This window comes from Agelaius tricolor, unplaced genomic scaffold, assembly GCF_023055355.1.
Source record: "Agelaius tricolor isolate 1412-34295 unplaced genomic scaffold, bAgeTri1.0.p SCAF_11, whole genome shotgun sequence".
Taxonomy (NCBI): Eukaryota; Metazoa; Chordata; class Aves; order Passeriformes; family Icteridae; genus Agelaius; species Agelaius tricolor.
This window is the reverse complement of record NW_027269271.1, coordinates 15381906-15390018: the sequence shown is the minus strand read 5'-3', so window position 1 is coordinate 15390018 and position 8113 is coordinate 15381906.

Here is an 8113-nt window from a genome sequence, read left to right as displayed (position 1 = left end):
AAATGTTGACAAATACTACATGTAGTTTTGTGCTTTTGTTTTCTTAGGGTTGAACTTGCAAGGTAGCCACTAGAGTAGTAAGAAATATGGGCACTAATCCTTGCAATTTGCTCACAGGGAATAATTGCCATATATGCAAGCTCTTATGTATATTGCAGCCAAAATGCACTAGGCTTTTTGCCTACAATTATTTTTCGCCACACAGTAACTGTAGGATGATTAGTATCACACTTGTGTAATACTTGGTTTGATTTCATGCTGTGTGAAGGATTGAAATCTTGAAACAGGCCTGTAGATTCTCTTGCTTTGGCTTTTCCTGGTTTTGTTACAGTTAAGAATGTGGGAGATATGGAGACTTACCATCTTCATTCCTGTACCCTGGACATCTTCCTTGTGGACTCCAGAATGTGTTTCAAACTGTTGCTGTGTCTGTACAGTGAAATCAGTTTTCAGCTTGCTAAATAGAAGCTTTACATTTTCTTCTTGTTGTCTATCAGACTTTTACCAAAAAAAAAAAAAAGAAGCTTTTCTTTAAATGTATTTTTCAACTTCTAGAATGTTTTCTGCTCTTTCAAAGTAGCCCTAAAATGGAGGATCCAGAGCTTTTCTTCAGTTGGTTATCCTGCTAACTGAAGTCCTCACCCACTCAGATGTAGGATTGTACGGAGAAACTTTATTGTAAGGAATGCCCCTAGCAAGCAGGGAGTTGGATCTCTCCTATCCTTGCTAAATCCCACATCCTCTTGAGTCAAAAGCCTGCAGTGAAGTCCCTCAAATAATTTGAGAGGATTAGAATGCTACATTGAATTTAGCAGTGAAGACTGTTCTGACTTAAATTTAAAAATGAGTAATATACCATCTGTTTAATTTCTTAAAGGTAATTTCTAAAATTGTGTCACGTTTTTATGCTTACAATAGTGTATTTCTCTTTAAAGTTAAGTCCTGCACCTCAATTCAAACAGATTTGTCTGGTTTAAAGTAAAGTTAGCTGATGAATAATAAGCCTTTCTGTATAAATAAAGGTGTATAAACTGAAGTCCAACATCTGATACAAAAGAGCTTCTGATCTTACTCTGCAAATCTAAGCTTTCCTCATCCCATTCTTTGTTACTTCAAAGCCGATGCCAACAGGGAAAGGAGTAAATATCCAGAGGGTAAATTTGAGCATCAGAATCTGCTGAGACAAAAACAAAAGAGAAGCCTTCTTAAGACCCTGCAACCCCTTACTGTCCTCTGATTCTGATTTAAAGTAAAGTCCTTTCTGTATGCAGAAGTTTGGTTGAGGGGTTTTTGTGGTGGGTTTTTTTTCCCCCCCCCTGATTTGAGGATTACCAAGTGTTACAGGAGAACAAGGAATAAGTAACCTGCTTGCCTTTCTGGTCCCCTGCAGGTGAAACATTTGGGTATTTGCAACAAACGTGCCTGTTCTTTTTATGGAGACTTACCATCTTCATTCCTGTCTACCCTGGACATCTTCCTTGTGGACTCTAGGACACGTGTTCCAAACTGTTGCTGTGTTTGTAGAGTTCTTTATATACCCAAAGCTGTTAAGGTAAGTCAGCAATGTTGAGAGTTTTTATGGGTCATCAGAAAAGCTAAGGATGGGTAACATGGTGGCAGGAGCAATGCATGTACTGTGAATAATCACAACCTACTGTGTATATAAGTGAATATTTGTCAAAGATTTTGAAGAGCAGAACAGCTGTGTGGGCTTAGGAGAAGGGCCACAAGTGTTAACATTGCCTATTTAAAAAAGAAAATCTTTTATTGTATAGTCCTTTTCAATCTTCTCACTTCAGATAGGTCATAAGATAGATGTCCTTCATCACCAACTAATAACATGGTTGTCCATATCCTTTTGTTTTCTTTTGTTATCAGTAAGGTTGCTTCATCATTAACAATCAGTTGTTAAAGTTCCTCCAAATGCACCTGTAAATCAATCTTTTTTCACACTGAAACACTTTGGAGCCTGTTTGAATGTCTTAGAACATAGCTCAGCTAATTAGCTACTACACATGTGGGAGTAGACAGTTAACAGTTGCCTTACCATGGGAGTTGGGGTCAAGCAGTGCTGAATGTCCTAGAGCTTATCTGGGCCTGGTCTCCATATGTATCATGGCATACTAGAGTCATTGGGGTGGAGTGATGTCTATGGCCTGTCTCTCTTGCCCTGCAGGCATCTGCTGAGTGTCTGGATTTTGTATTTCTGGTCAGATTTTGTACTTCTCCCTGACTTTCTAACAAACTATGTGTAGCATTTGGAGTCAGGCCAGGTTGCAGGCCAGTGTTGTAGCATTTCTAAGAGAGAGAATTTGCAGAATCTCTATGGTATTCCAGTTCTGAATCTGACTGAACACCCTCCTGCTAAAACATAAGTGCTGTGTGAAATGGGTATATACAAAGGATGGTACCTTCCTACTTTTGTGTCCAGTCCCTGAACACTGCATTATAAATGTCTTCCAGTGAAGGGTTTATTTCTGCAATTGAAATTTGCACCTTTTGAAGTATAAAGATTTCTGTATATTTCTATATAAAGGCTTCTATGAATACATTTGCAACAAAAGGAGTGATAAGGAGATTCTCCATCTTCTATTGAACGTAGGAGGAAACAATGACAAGTGATGGGGAAAAGGCTGAGGTACTTAATGCCTTCTTCACCTCAGTCTAATAGTTAAAGCAGTTATTGTCTGGGTAGCCAGCCTCCTGAGCTGGAAGGCAGGGACAGGCAGCAGGAAGAAGCCCCCATAATCCAAGGGTAAATGGTGAGTAAAGGATCAGCAAGAGCTACCAAAGGCTACTGAGGGAGGTGGCAGAAGTGCTTATCTCTACTTTCCATTGCTGACCAGCAGCCCTGTCTGACAGGGAGGCCCAGATTGTTGGAATTTAGGTGTCACATTTGCCATCTACAAGAACAGGTGAAAGGAGGATCTGAGGACCTACAGGCCTGGCAGCCTGACCTTAGTGCTGGGGAAGGTCATGGGGCAGATCTTGAGTGCAATCACACAGATCCAGAGGATCTGCACCAGCCAGCAGGGGTTTAGGAAACACAGGTCCTGCTTGACCAACCTGGTGTCTTACAACACAGTGACCTGCTTAGTGAATGGTGGAAAGACTGGATGCTACCTGTCTAAACTTCAGTAAGGCCTTTGGTGCTGTCTCCCACAACATTTTTCTTGAGAAAACAGCCATTTTCCATGGCTGCTCATGACTTGGACAGCTTTACTCCTTGCTGGGTAAAAACTGGCTGGAGGGCTGGGCCCAGAAAGTAGTGGTGAATGGAGTTAAATCCAGTTGGTATCTGGTCACAAGTGGTATTCCCCAGTTTTGGAGGCCAGGGTGTACTGGGACCAGTTCTGTTTAATATCATTTTCAATAATCTGGATGGGGGGATTAAGTATACCCTCATTTTGCAGGCTTTCTGCCCAAATTGAGCAGGGGTCTTTATCCTGGAGGGTAGGAAGGCTCTGCAGAGGAATCTCAGCAGGCTGGTGTGCTGAGGCCAGTGATACGAGGTTCAAGAACACAAAGTGCCAGATTCTGCCCTCAGGTCACAATGACCTCATGCCCTACCATAGGTTTTGAGAAGGTGCCCACAGGAAAAGGAGCTGGGTGCTGGTTGACAGTGGCTGAACATGAGCCAGTCTGTGCCCAGGTGTCCAAGAAGGCCAGTGGCACCCTGGCCTGTGTCAGCAATGTTGTGGCCAGCAGGAGCAGGGCAGTTGGTGCCTTCCTGTACTTAGCACAGGTGAAGCTGCACCTTGAATACTGTGTCCAGGTCTGGGCCACTCACTACGAAAAGGACATTGAGATGCTGCAGCATGTCCAGAGAAGGGCAGCAGAGCTGGGGAAGGGTCTGGAGCACAAGTCCTACAAGCTGCAGAGGGAGCTGGGGATGTCTGGGGTAAAGGAGGCTTGAGGGGAACTGTGTCACTATCAACAACCTCCTGAATGAGGGTTCTAGTGAGGGAGGGTCAGTCTTTTCCCAGGTCACAGGCAGTAGGACAAGCAAGAGGAAAGGGCCTCAATTGCATTAGGGTAAGTTTAGATTTGATATTAGGGAAAATTTTGTCACTGAGAGGTTTATCAACCTTTGGAACAGGCTGCCCAGGGAGGTGGCTGCGTCACCATCCCTGGAGCTATTTAAAAGACATGTAGATGTGGCACTTAGGGTCATGGTTTAGTGGTGCATTTGGCACTGTTAGGCTAGTGGTTGAACACAATGATCTGAAAGGCCTTTGCCAACCTAAATGATTTTATGTTTCTTTGACTGTCAGTAGCATATGTTAAATAATGTCATAATATTTTGTGTACAGCAATTATAATTTAAAGAATATCCCTCCTTCCATCTATTGCTTGGCTGAAGGTAAAACTTAGTGTAGCCTGTTACTACTGTTAGAGTGCACAGCAGTCCTAATGCTGGAGTTCTCAACCCACTGTGTACCAAGGGGTTAATTTGTTTCCATCACTGGGGATTTGAATTCCTTGTCTGTGCTGAGGTCACTGTCACTGTTAAATGACAGATGTCTTTCTGAAAATCCCTTGCATCTTTCCTTGTGTTGTAAAGTTCAGTGACTGCAATAACAGGGTGTTGTTCTTTAATAACTGTTAAATTTATTCTTTAGAGAATTTACAAAGATGTCCTATTGCTCTGTGAGAGCTCCCTTGATGCTGAACTCTGCATTTTCTTTTTGCATAATGCCTACAGATTTAGAGCCACTGTACTCCCAGTTGTATAGCTGCTGTATCCCTTGTTCAGTGCTGCTGAAATACTCGTAAATCTCCTTTCTTCTAGTGGCTTTGTGCAGCAGCTGGGGTATGACAATAAGGTCCCTGATCTATAATTCCAGACAGCCCCGGAGGGTGAACAGATCGACCAATCCTCATCCCCAACGTAAGCCCAGGGAACTCACTGTCCCTGGGAGGTAGTTGTCTAATGCTTTCTATTTGTATTCTGCATGAAACTCTTCTTGATGCTGGACTGTTGTTCACTTAGAGAATTATCCAGTGCACAGTATATAAACTCCCACTAGAGATTGAATGCATGTAAATAAAGCATGCCTTAAGTCTAGCATAATGTAACTTTAAGTGAGAAGAAATAGACTCAATCTAAGCACCTTGTAAAGCTGCATTCACTGCTAAGATCTGCACAATGCAGTCACAATCTGCATTTCTATGTCACACGGATAAGAGGTAAGGAGGACAGCTGTATAGGTTTTCTAATTCCAGGGATTTCCTGGCTTTTTATTGATTTAATGAGAATACAACACTGGCCTTTTAAAATAACATCTGTTTTTAAATACTCTTGTGAAATAGCAACATTTACGTTGTAACAAAGAGACATAGTTTGAAAAATGTGATTGATTGACCTTTATGCTACACAAGCCTCATGAAAATGTTACTTTATACTCTGTTTTCACACCACCTAAAAGCCTGGCAGGCATTTCATAGTACAGACAGGAGATGATCCCTGCCCTATAGCTGTTGCTATCTCCTTGTAATCTCTAGCTGTATTCACTTCAGCTGTATGATTTTTGCAGCTTTCATGTCTGTGTAGCAGCATTGACATGTATTTTAACTATAAATTATTTAGAACATATCTACTTGAAAGCTAGCACTCGTTTACTCCTTAACCTCCATCATCTGCTTAAACATTGAGATTAATGAAGTGTAAAAGGCTATTTTTAAGTGTGAGGAGTTATGTACATGCTATCAGTCTTTGATTGCACTTGGTTTATCCAAGCATCTTTAATGCTGACAAAATTGTCATACTATTTTTATTTTCTGCAACATCTTTAAAGGACAGAAAACTGCTTCAGTTTAGTGATTTTCTATTTGCCAGAAAAATATATTCAGCATATGGAAAGCAGTCACATTTTGATAGAAGTAGTGTGCTCTGTGCCAAGGCCTCTGCATCGAGGCCAAAGGCAGCAGCACAGGCAGGGCAGCTCCCAGCCTGCTTTAGTAAGGCTGAGTGCTCATCAGCACTAATCCTGCAAAACTGATGGTTCTGTTGATACTACAGAAGTACAATTCCATACATGTTCTGTGAAAGCTAATCTCTAAAGAAAAGATGGACTCTTTTATTGTTTTCATCTGTAACTTTGCATTAGTTTCTTGCACGTATTTTTAAGTAGTCTTCTCTGGAGTTCCTCCAGAAAGGTAACGCACCACTGGTCTGCTAGAAGGTGTAAGAATAGCTTACTTACAGAGGACAAACCATGCAAGTCATATCTGACAAAAGTCCCCTTTGTAAAGATAGCTCTACATTTATGGTCTTTAACCTGTCCTTTGTCAGGTGGGAATTCAGGAAGACTGAGAAAAAAATTCCTATTAAAGTGTTGTTTCAAACAAAGGATTCAGTTTCCCAAGTTGACTTCATACAGTTTGATATTTATTCCTTATAAACTTGGATTTGGACTGAGTTAAAGATTATTAAACTGCAGTAACCTTTTTGAATTAGGGAGGTGTTTGTTTTCAGATGATCTAAACAAAGGATATCTCAAGCTCTGAAAGTAAATGTAAAATAATCAGTATCTTTAGTCTTAGTTAATTGCAACAAAATTTAGTTGGGACAAAGTCCTTGTGAATGTAAGAACATTTACATAAAACACTGTTCAGAGCACTCAAAGTTCCATGCCAGAGCACGGTGGTTTCCTAATTCCTTTTGCATAAGAGCTAAGCACTGTGCTTGTTGTGGAGATGGATATTATGGTTACAGTATTTGTGTAATGTATGATGTAATTAACATACTCTTAGTTAGCTAAAATGAACATCACATCAACATTAATTTGTATTTGTTTTATCGTTGCTGCTTTCAGAAGGTTTGTTTTATCTGGAGATTCATGACAATATGATTTTTTGGACATTAAATATGGCCAAAATAAGGAAAGACCTTCATTGAAGAGAACTAGCTTGCTTCCATTTCACAGAGTTTTCAAACAATCACATTATCATTTTGTTTCTTACCAAAAATGCTCACAGACTTCATCAAACTTCTTTAACAGTGTTTGAAACTTTTTTCATTATGATTGTTTTTCGATAAAGTATTTCAGAATGTTTAAGGTATGAAAGATAACAGCATGGGACATTTTAAATGCAGTGGGACTTTTTAGTGAAAGTTTTATTTTTACAAAAAGGCATTACTTCAAGCAAAAAGCACCCAGCTTCCTGCCTTACAGAAGTTGTGGGTCAGAATGTGAATTTTGCCTGCTGTTTTCCCAGATGCCGTAGCCTTTACTTCTTGTGATCCATATCATAAATACTTATTTAATTTCCATAGAAGTAAGGTGAGAGAACATGTCAAAATCAGAGGCAGCTAAATTCCACATGTTTGTTAGGATATAATCTACATTTACTCTTTTGTTCTCTTTTTTTTTTCCTCCATTCAGAACCTTTCATGTCTCAAGCCTGTGGAGGGTGCCATAATGTGCCAGAGTAGCCTGTTGTGCTAATTGTTCTTTCTACATATTAGCTTTGTCAAATCTCATTTCTTAGTTTGATGTCATTAGTGTAAATCAAGACTGATTTACTTTCTCTTCTGCTTCTCTTGATTCCTTCTGTCTGTATCACATTTCCTTTTCCAGTCATGGTCTCTAATTTGTCATCAAAGAGGTAAGGATATTTTATACAGAATGATTTCTTGTTATCCCACAGTTGTTCTATCACTACTTTTGCCAACCTGAATCAATGACAAATATTGCTGGAAGTGTAAGTATGGACAGACAGGTAAATATTAATCTTTGAGAGAACACAAAAAAGGAGTTGTCCGCTTTGCACTATTTTTGTTTACTATACATTTATAGTAGAAAGTTTATTTAAATCCAGATGCAATTGTAGCACTGAACACACAAGCTCAGATGGATCTAACTTCAGTGTACCTTTTGTATTTCAAAACTAAAGTGCCTGAGATTTTAAGTAACTAAAATAAGACACACAAAATGCAGAACAAGAATGCAATGTTTCATGAGTCCTTTCATTTAATTTCAGACCCCTACTCACGTTCTGTAAGAGGTTTTTAATTGTTTAGCTCCTGAGAATTTTATTTTCTTTCCAAATGGAGTTTGGCTATAATTTCCCCCCTCCCCCAAGTTATTGGGGAATTATTTTTCCTAAC